The sequence below is a fragment of the Odocoileus virginianus genome, chromosome 4 (genome assembly GCF_023699985.2).
Source record: "Odocoileus virginianus isolate 20LAN1187 ecotype Illinois chromosome 4, Ovbor_1.2, whole genome shotgun sequence".
Lineage (NCBI taxonomy): Eukaryota > Metazoa > Chordata > Mammalia > Artiodactyla > Cervidae > Odocoileus > Odocoileus virginianus.
In genome coordinates this window covers 15243388-15261612 of record NC_069677.1, presented here as the reverse complement: position 1 = coordinate 15261612, position 18225 = coordinate 15243388, and the positions used below count along the sequence as shown (strand labels likewise).

General features: G+C 47.2%; 1 long non-coding RNA gene across 2 annotated transcripts in view; it reads left to right on the top strand.

The window, feature by feature from the left end:
- Positions 1 to 2657: 2657 nt before the first annotated feature.
- The window catches only part of LOC139034731 (uncharacterized), a 52019-nt gene continuing 36451 nt past the window's right edge, over positions 2658 to 18225 (top strand). Inside the window, exon 1 of one of the 2 annotated variants that reach the window (XR_011487238.1) lies at positions 2658 to 2781. This is a non-coding gene — a long non-coding RNA (uncharacterized lncRNA). Of the gene's footprint in view, positions 2782 to 3020; positions 3466 to 18225 lie in introns of those variants that run through there. The other variant, XR_011487237.1, reaches the window with a different exon arrangement.

Genomic DNA, 18225 nt, shown 5'->3' with positions numbered 1-18225 from the left:
ATGGGAGACATATTCAGATCTGGTTCTAACAGTCCTCCTATCCTTAAGGAAAATCTAGTGACTCCAATTCAGGGCATAAAACCAATAAGCACTAGCTTTTCAAGAAAGATTCAGTTAAGAGGTTAAAAGTGTCACAAGGCCACAGGACAATTAAGAGTATGCTGGGCTCCAAACTCTGAGCAGATGTCATTCTGGTTGGGAGCCAGGCTCTGGGAATAGGAACTCTGGCCCTTCTGTACCAGTCCTGGCAGGGCCTCGCTAGGCAGTTGGTCTCCAGCCAGTAGCTCCCTTCCACTGCCAGTGCTGCATGGGCCCCCGGAGAATGGAAATGGAATTTGGCAAAATTCACACCTCGCCTTTTGAGAATGAGTAGGAGTGGCCCCCACATATGGGAAGTAATAAATTATCCGTCAGCCCCATGAGGGCAGGCTTAGCCTGCTTTTACCAATCATTATATCCTGTTAAAGAGAAAATGATTCAGTAATACCTGTTAGAGACTAATCAGGCAGACTTTCTTCAGGGAGACCAACATGATAGGCAGAGGTACTATTCAAAAGAATAATTTTGCAATAGAGGAGAGAGATTGGGCTCAATTCTAAATACGGCATGGGTGAGGGAGAGTTTATAACTGACAAACGGGGTGGGGATCAATATATAGGATTATTAAGAGGAAATATTGGGGATAAGTGGGGTTCTGGCCAAACTGCCTCAACAGGATTCTTGCTAAAGGCAGAACAGGCTCATCAGATATCAGCTGGGAGGTAGTGGAGGATAAGTATAATTCTGATCACCAATTCTAATGGGTGGTGTCCTCCCCTCTCCACCCCAAGCAATTCTCTGACAGCAGCTGGGTGTCCTACAATTCAGCTCAGTTCTGACACCATCTCCCTGGAGAGAGCATCAGATTCCACAGGTTAAGGGCTCAGTCCCATAATACTGCCCTTGACTTCAGATGTCAATCACCTGGGCTTGTGACTAGCTGGCTGTAAATCCGAGGTTCCGCCATCCCTCCTTCGCTAGAGTGGCTCATAGAACTCAGAGAAACATATTACTGCCTTACTGGTTTATTATGAAAGGTTGTAATTCAAGGAGAGCCAGATGGCAGAGGTGCATGAGCAGGGTGTGGGGAAAGGGAGCAGAGCTTCCACATTCTCTCCAGCACTCCCCCTCCCCCCAGCACCTCTGCATATTCACCAACATGGACACTCTCTGAACCCCGGCCTTTGGGATTTTTAGGGAGTCTTCATAGGCATGATTGATTTCACCAGTGGTCACTGGTGATTGATTCAATGTCCAGCCCTTCTCCCCTGGTACTCACCCTTCAGTTACATGATCTGTAGCCCTAGCAATCTGCCCCTATCCTTAGGTGATTCAAAAAGTCAACACATTAACATCAACTCAGGTATGGTTGAAAGGGGTTTGTTATGAATATTACGATACCATTATATCTCATCATTTTGGAAGTTCCAAGGGTTTTATGTGCTCTGTGCCAGAAATGGTGAGCAAGACCAAATGAATATCTCTAATTGTAAGTCATCATATCACAGTGCGGACCCTGATTAGACATCTAGAATGATCAGACATGAAGGATGAGTGAAAATGTTAGTCACTCAGTCATGTCTGACTCTTTGTGATCACATGGACTGTAGCCCTCCAGTCTCCTCTATCCATGGGATTCTTCAGGCAAGAATATTGGTGTGAAGCCATTCCCTTCTCCAGGAGATCTTCCCAACCTAGGGATTGAACCCGGGTCTCCTGAGTTGCAGGCAGATTCTTTACTGTCTGAGGCACCAATGAAGGATGAGGGACTCTAGCTAAACTGACTTAGCAGGATTCTTGCTAAAATTAGACATTGCAGAGACAAATAAGGAAGTTAAGGAGACAATCTTTGTCAATCCTCAGGGCTAAAACCAGTACTGAGCAGATAATAGGTACTTAAAAGTTTTCGTTTGTTGCTACCTATATGCCAAAGCCAAGGAAGGAGGTTTCACTACTCCCTAACATTTCCAATTCCAGCATATTTATGTTTGTAGGACTCCTGGTGGGTTCTGGTTTTAAGAGCCTGGTATCTGGGCTGGGAGTGGAGCATCAAGAATAACAAGGTAGCAGCTTCCCCAGTCAGGCTCCAGTTTAGAGGTCACCCAGAGGATGAAGGAAAGGGGGTAGCTTCAAAGGGGAGGGGTACGCTGGCCAAGCCTTGGGCTTATAGCAAGGAAGGAAAGAAGACCTCAGAGAGCCGTTTGGCCATGGGAAGAGGGCCGAAGGCTGTAGAAGTTAAAGGGCTGGTGGAAGCAATCTTGTCATTTAGCGGTTCACCAAACATGAGCAATCCTCCTCTTTGTGATGAATTCCATAGGAAAGCATTGCTTCTTGGTGGAGAGAAAAGGCTCCTCCTGGGTCAGTTCTTTCCAGGAAGTCCCTTGAAGGCATGGCTTTGCAATCCAGGAGTGCCCATGCCAAAGGCACAGCATGCCACTGCTGCAGTGCCACCCCCCCCCCGAAAAAAGTAATTTTGGGGCTCCACTGGAACCACATCTGCCTACTAATAAAAACCAGCTCCCGGGCACATGATCACCGTATGGTGAAGAGGAAGGGCGTGGCTGCTCAGAGGTGCGAATCTCCAGAGGAGGGGCTGGACCTGGAAGGGTAGGCTGGAGCTGGCTGTGGGGAGGGCAGCATCAAGGCGAGGAGGCAGCAGGCTATGTGAGGAGCTGGTCTTCCCCTTTGACTTGAGTGGCAAGCGGCAGCCGCGGTTGGGACTCCCAGCCTGGGCCAGCTCAGGTATTTCTGTGTCCTTCCTTTTGATGTTTTTTTGACTTTGAGGGGAGAGGATTGAGTTAATCATGCTCTCTAGTTCGTGACACATGGTTATCATTGGTCCCTACAAATTTCCTCTCTGTTTCAGTGATTTAGTTCCATTTTCCCATCCATAAACCGTTTGCTCTAATATGCTTGACATCTTTTGTTCTGTTTGTACATGTTCTTGTATAAGGTGCATGGTTGTTGAGTTGCGTAAAAAACACATTATGCTAGCATATGTAAATGAGTTGGATTTTGTCTCATTCCGCTTCTGATGTTTTATTTGGCACTATGGTTTTAAGATCCATCCATCCCTCCACGTTGCCTCTGCATGAAGCCCACCCACTACATTCTGCTTCTCCGTCCTCCAGGGGTGGATGAGAGATGCTGGTGTCTTCACAGAGTTACCGCAAGCTCATCAGTCAGCAAGAAACTTGTGAGCTCAGTGGGCTGTGTCCAGCCAGAGCGGAAGAGGCTGTGACTTCAGATCCCAAGGGACCTGCAAGGCTGCTTGCTGGCTGTGCATGTTCACAGTAACCATGTAATGTAGCGACACACGGGACAAATATTAGGTCTCTCCTGGCTTTGCAAAGACAATGTGTTCTTTATGCATAAGAGGAAGTTTAGGAAGCAAATCCAGGATGTCTGTTTTCCTGAAAGTCGCCTGTGAGTAAACATGGCCTTTGATTTGATGTGGGGACAGGATTGGGGGAGGGGTATGGAATTGGGAAAATGTGTCTGTGTGTGTGTGAGAGAGAGAGGGTGCCTGGGCTGGAGAGGAGGGGGGAAGAGGGAAAGGGCGTGGTTAGGGAAGATTATCTTCCTTCCCTCTTACCTAGCCATCCTCACCATGACTTAGAGATAACCTGGGGCTGGTTTCCGAGTAAAGCTCTTCTAATGGAAGAGCTTGCAGAATAAGCTGTTGTTCTTACTTTAACAGGGTTGGCTCCTGTCTGTGCTTCCTGTATTTCAGGAGAATTTGTTTTTGATTTGGGGAAATAACTACATTCATGTACAGTCCAGAGGGTTTATTTATCCTGCATCAGTGTGTCTGTTCATCTGATGTTGCACAGGGACTTGGGCAACCTGAGGTACTCTTTTACTTCTCAAATCCTTCTTTCAGCCTGGCCAGGGTGGCCCTGCCTACAGACTGGATGTGGTAAGAGAGGGTGGGGGAATCATGGAGAGCAGTCATGGGATTCCAGGCATTTCCTCCTCCAGTTCTAGGATCGAAGAGTGAAGGCTAGATTGAACCCATCAGAATTCCTGGGAATCCCCAATTTACCTTGGTTGACTAATTCTTTCCACGAAAGATACATTGCTCAGACAACCCTGTCAGTGAAAGGATTAGAGTGGTTCTACAGTGGTTCTGATGCAGAGGGCAGGGGTATATTGATATCAAGCATTAGAGATTCATGGAGCCTTGGGCTGGCTGTTCCTGGAAGGGTGATTCCCTTTTTCTCACCACTGCACCATAGCATCTAGTACAATGCCTGGCACAGACCTTATTTTAGCCCATAAGACCTTGTACCTTTGGGTAATTTCCATTTTTCCCATTGCTCAAGATGCTCCAGCTCAGCTGGCATTTCTGGAACTCTAATGTAATCAGACTGTTGCAGTGCTGACTCAGGACCTTGGCACCTGCTGTAACTGCTTCCTGGGACTCTTTACTCCTCAGATCTCTGAATGACTGACTGGCTCCTTGTCATCATTCTGGTCCTAGCTCTAGCACCAGCTTTTCAGGGAAGCCTTCCCTGACAATCCCAGCTAAAGGGCCCGATCTTTACTTCCCTGACCTGGCCATTCTCTATCCCCTTACTCTGTTGTGTTTTCTTGATAGCACTTGCCATTCTGTCAAATTCTCTTATTTATATAATCATTTTTAGCACTTATTGCCATCTCTCCTTCTGGATCACACACGCAGTGAAAGCAGGGATGTTACCTGGTCTGTCACTGTTTCCCCAGGGCTGATGCCATGCTTCATGTACTGCTGCTGCTGCTGCTAAATAAGCATTTGACAAATCAATCAATGAATGGATGTGAATGAATGAATGAGCCAGCTGAACGGGAGGCAGTGCAGTGGAAAAGAATCAGGACCAGGGAAAGGAAACACTCAGTGTGAAGTCCTTGCCCTTTTCACAGGAGCCTTTGATTCTGAAAAACCCCCTTCACCTCTGTGAGTGGTAGCTTCCTCATCAGAAAACTGGAGATGATGATACATTCACTCTGTGCCTCACCAGACTGTGAGGGGAGGATGCAAGAGCTTCCAGTGGTCTAAAGCTCTGCCCACTGGTAGAGGTTCAGAGGTGCTCAGTGGGGACACACAGCTCCAGCTGGGATGTGGAGGAGCTGCATGGTTTGGCTGCCTTGTGTGTTTCTGTTTTTGTATCAAGCAGGCAGAGGGAGTTCCTGGGCACCATTAGATGCCCAGAACTCCCAGGGACTGGGGTCGGCACAGGAGGTGGGGCCTGATCTCTGATTTAATTGGAGACAGTTAGTGAGCAATGTTGGCCAACTCTATTAGTCATAAGTCTAATGAGCTGAAATGGAGCAAGTCTGAATAAAATCCATTAACAATAGCCATATTTACACTTCTATTGTCATATCCACCATTTGTTGGTTTAAAACAAGCTGATTTTGATTTATTAGAGTCATTATTTCTATCTGAGAGATACAGAATCTGCATTTTGAAGGTATGTGTACATGATCACAGCTGAAGAGGACCCATGCCTGTACTCGGTGGGTGTTTTTCAGAACCAGTCATTCTCAGAATGGTAGAATTTTTACTAATTCTAAGAAACAAGTAGCTTCACTCTAGAGCAGTAGAGAAGACTCCAGGAACTATGTTTGCTAAGAGTCTTCTTTCTTAATTTTAACTGTTGTTTTAATACACCAGGATCCTAAATCCTTGGGGAGACAGGACCAGAAGAATCATAAGCAGGAGAGTGAGGTGTGAGCAGGCCAGGTTCGAGCCTCACAGGCTGAGATGAGTATGGCATTTTCTGGGTACCACGAGGAGGTTGGCATTCTGAGAGAAAAAGGGAGATGCTGTTGGGAGGGATATGGCAGATGCACTGAGTGCCAACTCGAGGAATGTTGTGTACATTGTATTTTTCAAGGATTGCTGCCACTTGTCCAGCCTGCATGCTTGTCAGAAAATGTGACCTTGACCCCATGTACCCTCTCCTCTTGAGCGTGGAAAAGCCTGCCTTAACCCCTAGAGTGTGGCAGAAGGGATGTCATGTGAATGCCAAGGCTATGTCACAAAAATTCCAAGCACCTCCATTTTTCTCTCTTGGGGCATTTTCTCTCAGAACCCCATCACCGTGCTCTGCAGAGGCCCAAACTCACATGGAGAAGCCATGCACAGGTGTTCTGGCAACCACCCAGCTGAAGAGCTCAATGATGGCCAGCATCCATCACTAGACCTACTGGTGAAGATGACTCTGGATACTTCCAACTGCTGAGTAACACCCTTCACCCCAGTCTTCACGTCTTCTCAGATAAGGCCTCAGATACTCTGGAGCAGAGATAAACTACTCTGGCCAATCCTTGTTGAAATTCCTACATGAGTGTGTGTGTGCTAAGTTGCTTCAGTCATGTCTGACTCATCGTGACCCTATGGACTACAGCCTGCCGGGCTCGTCTCTCCCTGGGATTCTCCAGGCAAGAATACTGGAGTGGGTAGCCGTGTCCTCCTCCAGGGGATCTTCCCAACCCAGGGATTGAACCCGCATCTTCTGCAACTCCTGCCTTGAAGGCGAATTCTTTACCACTGAGCCACCAGGGGAGCCCTGAAATTCCTAACTCTCACTCTATGTAATACAGTGGTTTTTTCATGCCGTCCCCCAGATGGTCTCAGGGGGTGGTTTGTTGTACGGCAGAGTCACTGGAACAAATCCACACTTCAGTAGGAAGCCACTAAAGGATGAAATAGAGAGACATGCTCAGGGAGTCCCAGGAATCGTCACTGAGGTCATCTCTGTTTTCATGGATAAACGCAGGCAGGTGGTACCGATTGCCACCTCTCTTTACAGGCAAAGAAACCGAGACTCAGAGACTCGCCACCTCAAGGATCTACCATGAGTAAGTGGCAGATCAAGCCAGTAGGCCCCACACCCATAAAAGCAGCATCTAAACCCTCCTGCTGTATTCACCTCAGCTCTTCCCTGTCTCCTGCCCTCCCCTGTAGACGAGGAAGCTGGCCAGAGTCCTGATGCCTTGTTCAAAGGCCCTGGAGCTTGAGGACAGGACCCAGTGACTCAGATTTCATCCTGCTGGGCACTCTGAGGACTTCCAGGGACATGAACTTCTCTGTTGACTACAGTTAGCCTGGTGTCTTAGGTCCACCCTGACGGTGATCATGTCATAGTTTGTCTAGACTAACTCCTCATCATACCTGTGGGCAAGACCAGAGTCTAGCCATTCTTGAAGGCCCATCCCACCTGCCACTCCCTCAATAAAGCCATCCCTGATGTCCCCACCACGAGTAGCTCATCACCTTCTTCTTGAGCTCCAATAGCGCTTTGTTCCTATATCTATTGGAGTACATTCCGTACATGTGAATGAGTTCCATTTCAAGAGCATGTTCATAAGTCCAATTTGTTTGTAAGTCCAACCAAGTTAACCTCATGCGATCAGTATGTAGTATTGTACTGTAATAGGTTTATAATACTTTGCATACAAATAATACATAACAAACACAAAAACATTTTTAATCATCAGTACAGTACCTTGAAAAGTACAGTAGTATAGTACAACAGTTGGCATCCAGGAGCTGGCATTGAGCAAGCGAGAAGAGCTATTGACTGGAGGAAAGTCAGTGGGAGATGGGTGAGCTGAAGGGTTGTCAGCAAGAGGAGACAGGGCAAGCTGCAATTTCACTGATGCCCGACGTTGATAGAATGCACGTTTGCATCTCTGAAAGTTCACAACTTGAAAGTTTGTTTATAGGGGACCTACTATATATTACATGGCAGTATCTCTGCTTACTTTTCCAGAGATTAGTGCTGTCCACTGGCTATTTGGCTGGCCTCTTGCTAGAACACGTACACAAGGTCTTTACATGTCATCTCTCCTCATTAGTAATAACAAATAAATATTTATGAACCAGAAACACATCTGCAGTTCCAACCAACCAGTGGGAGAATGTAAGTATGTCTGAAGGGAGAGGAGCAGGGCAGGTGAGTAGGTTCGGAGGCAAAGACAGAGAGAGGGAAGTGGGCATTCAAACTAGACGACTTCTCAGTCCCAAATTCTTCTGGAATATTTCACATGATCTACCCAATAGCAGGCTCTCTGTCAATGCATCCTGATAGAAAGTTGTGTGCCCAGCACAAGGCTATGTCAAGGCTATATGCAACAGACCTGGCCAGGGCAAAGTGTGCCCAGGACGACCTGCAGAGGCCAGATGGGTCTCAGCCCACGGTTCCAATGCTGATCTGCATACACGCCAGAAGGCCTAGGGCAAATCTCAGCCAGGCCACTCGCTTCAGTGAGTATTTGATGAGCATCTACCTACTACCGTTTGCTGCCAGGTAGCAGCAGGGCACCCCGCTCCAGCACTCTTGCCTGGAAAATCCCATGGACGGAGAAGCCTGGTAGGCTACAGTCCATGGGGTCACTAAGAGTCGGACATGACTGAGCGACTTCATTTTTCACTTTCATGCATTGAAGAAGGAAATGGCAACCCACTCCAATGTTCTTGCCTGGACAATCCCAGGGACAGGGGACCCTGGTGGGCTGCCATCTATGGGGTCGCACAGAGTCGGACACGACTGAAGCGACTTAGTAGCAGCAGCAGCAGCAGACACAAAGGAGTAAGAACCAGTCTCCCTACAGGAGCTTGCACATGACTTGGAAACATTTTTAGAATTTATTTTCGGTTGTGCTGGGTCTTTGTTGCTGTGTGCAAGCTTCCTCGAGCTGCAGAGATTGGGGGTCACTCTTTGCTGTGGTGCATGTCACATGGCTTCTCTTCTTGCCAAGCATGGGCTCTAGGTGCGAGGGCTTCAGTAGTTTTGGCACATGGGCTTTGTTGCCCTGCGACATGTGGAATCTTCCCAGACCAGGGATCAAACCCATGTCCCCTGCATTGGCAGGCAGAATCTTAACCACTGGACTTCCATAGATCTCTCAATAACTTGGAAATCTTTGTAACTTCTCTTTGGCTTGTTTTTTTTATCTGTAAACATTGAGCAAATGTGAAAACATTTTGGCTGGTGGGCATGTGGCACGCCATGTATTCTGATTGAAACCAAATGTTCTCACCCCTCCCTCTCAGACCCTCATTCCACATATTACCCTTTCTCAGGAGGGCGGCCAAATAGCAGATCTTTGGGAAATCAAGAATTGTTAGGACAGTCGCCAAGCCTGGCTGGCAACATTAAAAGCACTAAAATCAAGTGGTCTTCCAAAATGAAGGAATTAAGAAGAAAGGGTCTGAATTCAGAAGAAAGGGCCTGAATTCAGAGAGTGATGAAGGAAAACTGTAACAACTAGTCAGCTTCCTTACTAAACTCTAATTTATTGTTTTTTCTCAAGAAGCTCAAATCACTTGCCAGCTCACTCTGGGGTGTGGCGCTTCTTCCCAGCTTCTGTGATGGTCAATGGTCAGCCCAGGGGATGGGGGCAAGGGACTCAACTGCAGCAGCCAGAGGCTTCAGGGACAGTGGAAAGAGCTCTGGCAAGAGCAGAGAAGGGGGGAACCTGTGTGGGGGCCCCCTCTTTGGATAATTCACTTTCTTTTCAGTCTTTGCTCTCCGTAACATGAAGGGGTCAGCCACTGGGGTCAGCCTGGCTCTGCTCCCGCCCCCCTGCCTCTGAGCCTGCCACCTCCCCTCCCCTACCCCCAGGCTTCCACTGAACACCCCTCCCCACTCTGGTGCCTCCTCTGATCCCTCTTCCAAAGCAGAGCCTCACTGTGAGTCACCCTCTTCTCAGGCCACAGCCGACCTTTCCCCTCCCCAAATGCTTCTTCCTCTGGCTCTTGGCAAGTCTTCTTCCTGTTCACCCTGAATACCAGAGCCCAAAGGCACTTTAGGGGTAGGGTACTTCAGTGCCATCCTCACTGGCTGCTCCACTCAGATCTTTTTCCATATTAAGCTTGGCTCACCTCGAGCCAACTAAGGCAGATGTCCAGTGTCTTCTAAAAGCTCCCCTGGTCCCTCAAATATGCATCCAGGGCTGAGAACTAAAGGTGGCCGTAACTCTGTCCCAGGTGGGTGCAAATGACCTCCTCCTTTTCTAGAAACAAACTCTCATGGCTCTTCCAAAAACCACTCTTACTGGCATCTCCTGGGTGTGGCTTACTTTGGTCTCTTTTTATTCTTTTTCTTTTAAAAATTTTGTACCTGAAGTCCGGAGGGCTGTGTTAATGCTATTTCTCAGTTCCTGGTGTGTTCATATTTGGAGGAAAGGAAATTATCTTCAGGTCCCTCTCCATTCCCTTTCTTTACCCAGAGAGCACCATTTTTGTTTTATTTTATTTATTGTTTGTTTTGTTTTCTTTTTATAAAAAAATTTTTGTTTGTTTTTTGAGACCACCATTTTAATGCACTTATATTTCTCTTTCTACTTGAATATGTTCTGGCAAAAGGTGTATTCTTTTGCATAAATGTGCTTTTACTTGTGTAAGTCACATGTTAACATGGCTTGTTCTGTATCAGCGACTTGTCTTCCTGACACTCCACACTTGTATTTTCACACAGGCCAACCAGCCTATTCCTGGGTTTCTTCCCTGAACTCACCATTCCCCTTTCTCAGAGATAAGACAGGTCAGCCTCCAGGCCCAGAAATGTTGTGGGGTATGTACCTGAGCAACAGACTGGTTCCAAATAGGAAAAGGAGTACATAAAGGCTGTATGTTGTCACCCTGCTTATTTAACTTATATGCAGAGTACATCATGAGAAACGCTGGGCTGGAAGAAGCACAAGCTGGAATCAAGATTGCCTGGAGAAATATCAATAACCTCAGATATGCAGATGACACCACCCTTATGGCAGGAGTGAAGAGGAACTAAAAAGCCTCTTGATGAAAGAGAAAGAGGAGAGTGAAAAAGTTGGCTTAAAGCTCAACATTCAGAGAACTAAGATCATGGCATCTGGTCCCATCACTTCATGGCAAATAGACGGGGAAACAGTGGAAACAGTGGCTGACTTTATTTTTCTGGGCTCCAAAATCACTACAGATGGTGACCACAGCCATGAAATTAAAAGACGCTTACTCCTTGGAAGGAAAGTTATGACCAACCTAGGCAGCATATTAAAAAGCAGAGACATTACTTTGCAAACAAAGGTCCAACTAGTCAAGGCTATGGTTTTTCCAGTGGTCATGTATGGATGTGAGAGTTGGACTGTGAAGAAAGCTGAGTGCGAAAAATTGATGCTTTTGAACTGTGGTGTTGGAGAAGACTCTTGAGAGTCCATTGGACTGCAAGGAGATCCAACCAGTACATCCTAAAGGAGATCAGTCCTGAGTGTTCATTGGAAGGACTGATTTTGAAGCTGAAACTCCAATACTTTGGCCACCTGATGTGAAGAGTTGACTCATTGGGAAAGACCCTGATGCTGGGAGGGATTGGGGGCAGGAGGAGAAGGGGACGACAGAGGATGAGAAGGCTGGATGGCATCACCGACTCGATGGGCATGAGTTTGAGTAAACTCCGGGAGTTTGTGATGGACAGGGAGGCCTGGCGTGCTGCGATTCATGGGGTTGCAAAGAGTCGGACACGACTGAGTGAACTGAACTGAACTGATGTACCTGTCCTCCCATCCATTAGCCCTGTACCGGAAGTCCAACAGAGAGGCGGGTAGAGGAGTGCCCTGTTTGCCACGTATCACTGGACTCAACCTCCACTCAGGACAGAGGCATTGGGTTCAGAGTCCTAGGAGGCTGCGGTCTGTGTGTTAGTATCTGACAAACTGCTGCCCTGCCCACCTTGTCCCATTGGCCCTGGTTTCACAACTGCTGATGTGGCGTCCCAAGTTCCTGGTCACTACATCTATTATCAGATCTCACAACAGCCTCAGAGTAGCATTCTGCACACCCTGAGCACCCTGGGGGGCTGCTGATCAGCTCACTTGCACACGCACAGGGACAGGCAGTAGCCTGGTGCCCTGGACCGCAGGTACTGATGCCCTCCTCCCTAAGGGTTGGAGCTGACAGGATCTCTTCACAGCAGAGCCTGGTGCTGAGACCCGGTGCTACGCTGTGTTTCCGACCATCTGACTTGATCTTGAAAGGACTGCATCTTCCGGCCACTTGCTGGTAGATTCCGGCTTGGGGCGTGTTTCCTGGAGCTGGCTGTCTTATTAACCCCAGACTGCTAGCTTTGGCATCCAGCTGGATAGGTTTTATGATCAACAGAGCAAACAGTCACACCGGGCTGGAGCAAATGGATTATCCTTGGTCTTTTTATGCAAAAACAAAACCAAAATGTTTCTGAGTTTGTTTTTGGAGCAATGCATCTGGGCAGAGGGGCAGTGTATTAGATGCGACCCAAGCTCCTTTTCCTCTTGCAGGGTGGAAGCTGAGGCCACAGGCACTTGCTCAGGGTGATAGAATTAGCACAAGAGCCCCTAGTAGAACCCATGGGTCCCAATCCCTGGGCTGATTTTTCCATGCACCGGCCTTTGCTCTGTATTTGATCTCTCCCAGGGTGTGTGTCCTCATAAGTGTGATGACCAGACACTTTGCAGGACAGCCACAGCCTTCTCTCCGGTGCTGAGTGGTTGAGCACAGGTCACAGAGCATGGACCATCCTGCCCTGTGCTTTTGTCCTGGCCTTGCCTCGGATAAGCTGTAAGAATAGGACAGGTGATTTCAATTTCTGAGCTTCAGTTTCTAACCCCAGGAAAAAGGGATAACAACAGCTGCAACATTTGCATCAAGAGTCCAAAAATATTCATACCCTTTAACCCAGTGCTCTGATTCCAGGCGCTTAACCTGTAAAAGCAACTGAAAATGTATCAAAAAAGCTTTATGCTCAAAAATGTCCATTGCCATCACATATTATGTCTATGCAGACCTTTTTTGATAGCATGGGGAAATGTTTATGTTATGCTGAGTGTAAATTTTTTTTTTAAGAAGAAATAAACCAAAAGTGACTTGGGTTGCTCAGAGGGTGGGCTTATGAATAATTTGTTCCTTATTTTTTTTTGTACTTTCCAAAATTTTTGCAATAGATATGCATGACTTTTATAAGCAGGAAAAGAAATCCTTATATCATTAAGCATCAATAATGAAAGAAAAACATTTAAACACCGAACCTGATCTATCTTCTTCTAAGAATTTTCTTCAGTGTCTATTGTCAGATCTCACAGCAATCCCCAGAGTTAAGAATGACTCTTTACAAACGAGGATGCTGGGCAGGGAGGTGAAGGGACTCTTCCTACCTGTGACTGGGGACCAGCAAGGGAGTCGAGCTCCTGGCTTGGGTGACAGAGCCCCCATTGTCACTGTGCCCTGCCCCTCAGAGCCACAGTGCAAAACCGATCAAGGAGGGACGCAGGGTAATTGTCAGGCACTTTTTGAGGTATTTTAGTAGGGTAGATGGCTTCCCACTTGAGACAGCCAAACTGGAGCCTGAGGTTCTTGATCCCCTTTTCTCCAGCTAAAGCAGAGGAAGAGGAAATGCCAGGATCCCCACAGAGAGGCTGCCTGGGGTCTGGATGACTTGGCCTGGGGCTGTGTCTTTGAGCTCATAGGTGGGAAGTGAGTGGCATCAGCTGGGGGGATTGGGGGGGTGGGGAGAGGGTCATGGGTGACAGGAGTAAGACAGAATACTCCACACTGGCACCACTACACAGCCTCAGTCTAGAAGGTAATAGCAGCCTGCTCATCTGAGCCACCAGCGGCGGCTTTGCCAGGAACGGTGGTGCCAGCAAGGGGCAGAAAGTCCACCAAAGGTCCTTGGTGTTTCCTTCTGCCTTAACACCTGCTTCCCATGCATTCTATCCTTCCTTGGAACTTCAGCAGCTTCCCAGGAGAGGATATAGGCCTGGTGGCCCCGAGTTAGGAGAGCTTAGGCAGAAGATCAGATGTTGTCTCTGAAGCTCCCACAGAGGCTGGCAGGAGGGGGAAGGCAGGTGACCCGGGCTCATGGGCTCACCTGCAGCCAGAGCTCAGGGTCCAGTGTTGGAAAAGGGTGTGCCTCTCCCTCCAGAGCCGGGGAAGAAGACAGGGTTTGGGATTTTGAAAGCTCACTCGAGTAGCATCGCAGCAATGCACCCTGTCAAAGGGGCACAATTTTGCAGTAGCCCCATCTGTTTCACTATCTCTGGATAAGGTTTACATTCTCCAGAGCCCCTATCAGAGCCCCTCCAATACGTGGGTGGTGGCTTTTGATGCCACTGGTGAGGGTGGGCAGGTATTCCCTGGCAAGAGTGGGGAAGACGCAGGGTAAAACCTTTTCACGCAGTCCATTTGGCTGGAGTGTGGGGGAGGAGGGCGAGTTGTGGGTAGGAGCTCCTAAAAGGGAGGAAGGTCAGGTGATGGAAGGTCTGAGACCCTCCTTGGCACTGTCACTCTTTGCTGCCTCCCTGAGCTTATGAGGGCAGAATAAGATTCTGGCTAAGGGCATGAGGTGAATACTACGGCAGGGCATCATACAAGAGAGGGACTTTGGGGCTGACTCAGCTGTTTGCTGAGAGGTGACCATCTTCACTTCCAAACCAACCTGCTCCTGGATGCCTGGCAGTGCAGAGTACTTGCCAGTGGCTCTCAAGAGGAAGATGCAACAGAATCACCCGGGAACTTGTTTAAAATGCAAGTTGCAGAGCCCTTCTCTGAGAGTCTGTTTCAAGTCTGGGGTGATGCCTAGGAGTAAGCACTTTAACAATTTCCCCCAAGTGATTCTGATGCATGTAGTGCATGGACCATATTTGTGGATCATTTAGCTGACAGGTTAATCTGACTTGGCTATAGCCAAATATAACAACACAGGGTCCAGAATATATCCTTGGACCATTGCCATCTTATCTCTGGTCCAGAAATTCAAATGCGGCATCTCTACTACTGGCACTAAGGTGTTCTCCCCTCTCTCTCAGGTATAATTGAGAAGTCCTGCCAAGCATTTCTGCAAGTCCTCATGGAAAGGAGTTCATGTCTTAACAATGCTCAATTTGGGGGACCCAAAATGTAAGTCCTTCCTGCTATGGGTCACCTGGAACCCCAGTACTCCATGATACTACAAATATCCCTGAACTCTTTCCAAAAACTCTTAATCGTACTAAGCCTGTGGAATTAATGAAAATATCCATTTTCTTTGCTTCTGGTGGAAATAGATCTACTTAGTATGGTGACATTGGGTTGAATGCATTGCAGTAAACATTTATTGTGTTAGACTGGGCTGAGAAGAAATTTACACGTTTACATTTCATTTATTAGTATATGGGCAAACAAATTACTAATTAATGCACTCAAGCAGGCAATATTGTTCAAAACACACACCCTGTAAGGGAAGCTCAGCTGGTGAAGAATCCACCTGCAATTCAGGAGACTTTTGTTTGATTCCTGGGTTGGGAAGATCTGCTGGAGAAGGGATAAGCTTCCCACTCCAGTATTCATGGGTTTCCCTAGTGGATCAGACAGTAAAGAATCCTCTTGCAATGCAGGAAACCTGGGTTCGATCCCTAGGTTGGGAAGATCCCCTGGAGGAGGGCATGGCAACCCACTCCAGCATTCTTGCCTCGAGAATCCCCATGGACAAAAGGAGCATGGTGGGCTATAGTCCATGGGGTAGCAAAGAGTGGGACACAGACTGAGCAACTAAGCAAAAAAAAAAAAAAAAAGGTGGGGAGGCAGAAATGAAATAGTGACATTTAAAAGAAGAGGTTTGAAATCTTGCTCTGGATATCTTTGTATGTTACCATACATATCCTTGTATGTTACCAAGAAAAGGTTGTTTTAAAAATGTAAATGGTTTTACTCACCTTTTCCCCTCTTTTGCTACAAGTGACAAGCTGTAGCCTCCCAGAGAACAGTCTGTTCCCTGGACATGTTTCAGGGATGTTAATTTCATTCAGCCCAGGGCTGCAGGAAAACTGGATTGCTTGTAGGAGAAAGTGTCCACTTCCATAGCTGCATCTAGTGAGGGCTGAGTGTTGGCCCCTGCTGCCCTCCAGCTTTTCTCCTGCTCACATGGGCCAGGCCCATGTGTATCTTCCAGGATCCCTAATTTCACCTGATATATGGGAAACTTAAGTAACTACATTTAAGGTTCAGATATTAGTAGAGGACTCTTATATGGCCTAAGGATGAGTGATTCATGTATTCCACGTGCTGGAATGGACCAGGAGTTGAAAGCTCATTAGAGTTTGCTGCTGCTGCTAAGTCGCTTCAGTTGTATCTGACTCTGTGCGACCCCATAGACGGCAGCCCACCAGGCTCCTCTGTCCCTGGGATTCTCCAGGCAAGAACACTGGAGTGGGTTGCCATTTCCTTCTCCAATGCATGCATGCATGATTAAGCACATTTTTTATTGACAGGAAGTGCTTCTGGTGCTCAGTAGCAAGATTCTTTTGGGTTTGGGGTACATTGTAAAGGCACTCTTTCTTTTCTTCCTTGGAGATCTCAATATCTCCTCACTTTCATGAGCTTCCTATGGTGGGTGTCAGAATCACCCCTAGAGATTCTGATTGAGTTCATCTAGGCCAGGCATCTGCAAGGAGATCCAATCAGTCCATCCTAAAGGAAATCAGTCCTGAATATTCATTGGAAGGACTGATACTGAAGCTGAAACTCCAATACTTTGGCTACCTGATGCAAAGAGCTGACTCATTTGAAAAGACCCTGATGCTGGGAAAGATTGAAGGCGGGAGGAGAAGGGGATGACAGAGGATGAGTTGGTTGGATGGCATCACCAACTCAATGGACATGAGTTTGGGTGAACTCTGGGAGTTGGTGATGGACAGGGAGGCCTGGCGTGCTGCAGTCCATGGGGTCGCTAAGAGTCAGACATGACTGAGCGACTGAACTGAACTTAACTGAACTGAGGCCAGGCATTTTCCTTTTTGAAATCCTCCATAAGTGACTCTGGGGCTTCCCTGGTGGCTCAGATGGTAAAGAACTTGCCTGCAATGCAGGAGACCTGGGTTCAATCCCTGGGATGGGAAGATCCCTTGGAGGAGGGATTGGCTACCCACTCCAGTATTTGTGCCTGGAGAATCCTGTGGACAGAGAAACCTGGTGGGCTACAGTCCATGAGCCAACGAAGATTCGGACATGACTGAGCAACGAACACTTTCACTTTCACTGTAGGTGACTCTGAATCACTCCAAAATCTGAGAACCACTGACTTATATAGGTGGATGATTCTCAAGTTGACACTTTGCAGCCTTCTGCCTTCTGGGGTGTCTGCATCTGGTATGTCTAACGGGCGTTTCAAACTGGAAGAAGTGGAGGGATTGTGGGAGTCAGTCAGCAGCTGCCTTCAACTCATTCCTTTCTTTCTTTCTTCCAAAACATATCTCAGGTCTATCACCTCCTATATGGAAAATCCTGCCTTTTTGTAAACAAAGTCTAACTGTCACTGGGTAAAGAAGCCATTTCTCTGATTCACAAGATTCCCCTTGAGAATTCCTAACCACTGCTCCAACCACAGTGACCTGGGTGAGTAAGGGCTTGTTATTCTCCCTGCATGAACACATGCTTCTTCCTCTACTTCGCTCCAGCAGAGACAAAACTGGACTCTTTGACAAGACTGATTTCACCTAAGTTAAGACTCAGCAATATCAAGAAGGAAGTAAACATAGGGCATAATTTAACGCAAGGTATCCTGGTATCTGAAAAGGAGTACATCAAGGCAGTATTGTCACCCTGCTTATTTAACTTATATGTAGAGTACATCATGAGAAACGCTGGACTGGAAGAAGCACAAGCTGGAATCAAGATTGCCGGGAGAAATATCAATAATCTCAGGTATGCAGATGACACCACCCTTATGGCAGAAAGTGAAGAGGAACTAAAAAGCCTCTTGATGAAAGTGAAAGAGAGTGAAAAATTTGGCTTAAAGCTTAACATTCAGAAAACTAAGATCATGGCATCTGGTCCCATCACTTCATGGGAAATAGATGGGGAGACAGTGGAAACAGTGTCAGACTTTATTTTTGGGGGGCTCCAAAATCACTGCAGATGGTGACCGCAGCCATGAAATTAAAAGACACTTACTCCTTGGAAGGAAAGTTATGACCAACCTGGATAGCATATGAAAAAGCAGAGACATTACTTTGCAAACAAAGGTCTGTCTGGTCAAGGCTATGGTTTTTCCAGTGGTCATGTATGGATATTAGAGTTGGACTGTGAAGAAAGCTGAGCACTGAAAAATTGATGCTTTTGAACTATGGTGTTGGAGAAGACTCTCGAGAGTCCGTTGGACTGCAAGGAGATCCAACCAGTCCATTGTAAAGGAGATCAGTCCTGGTTGT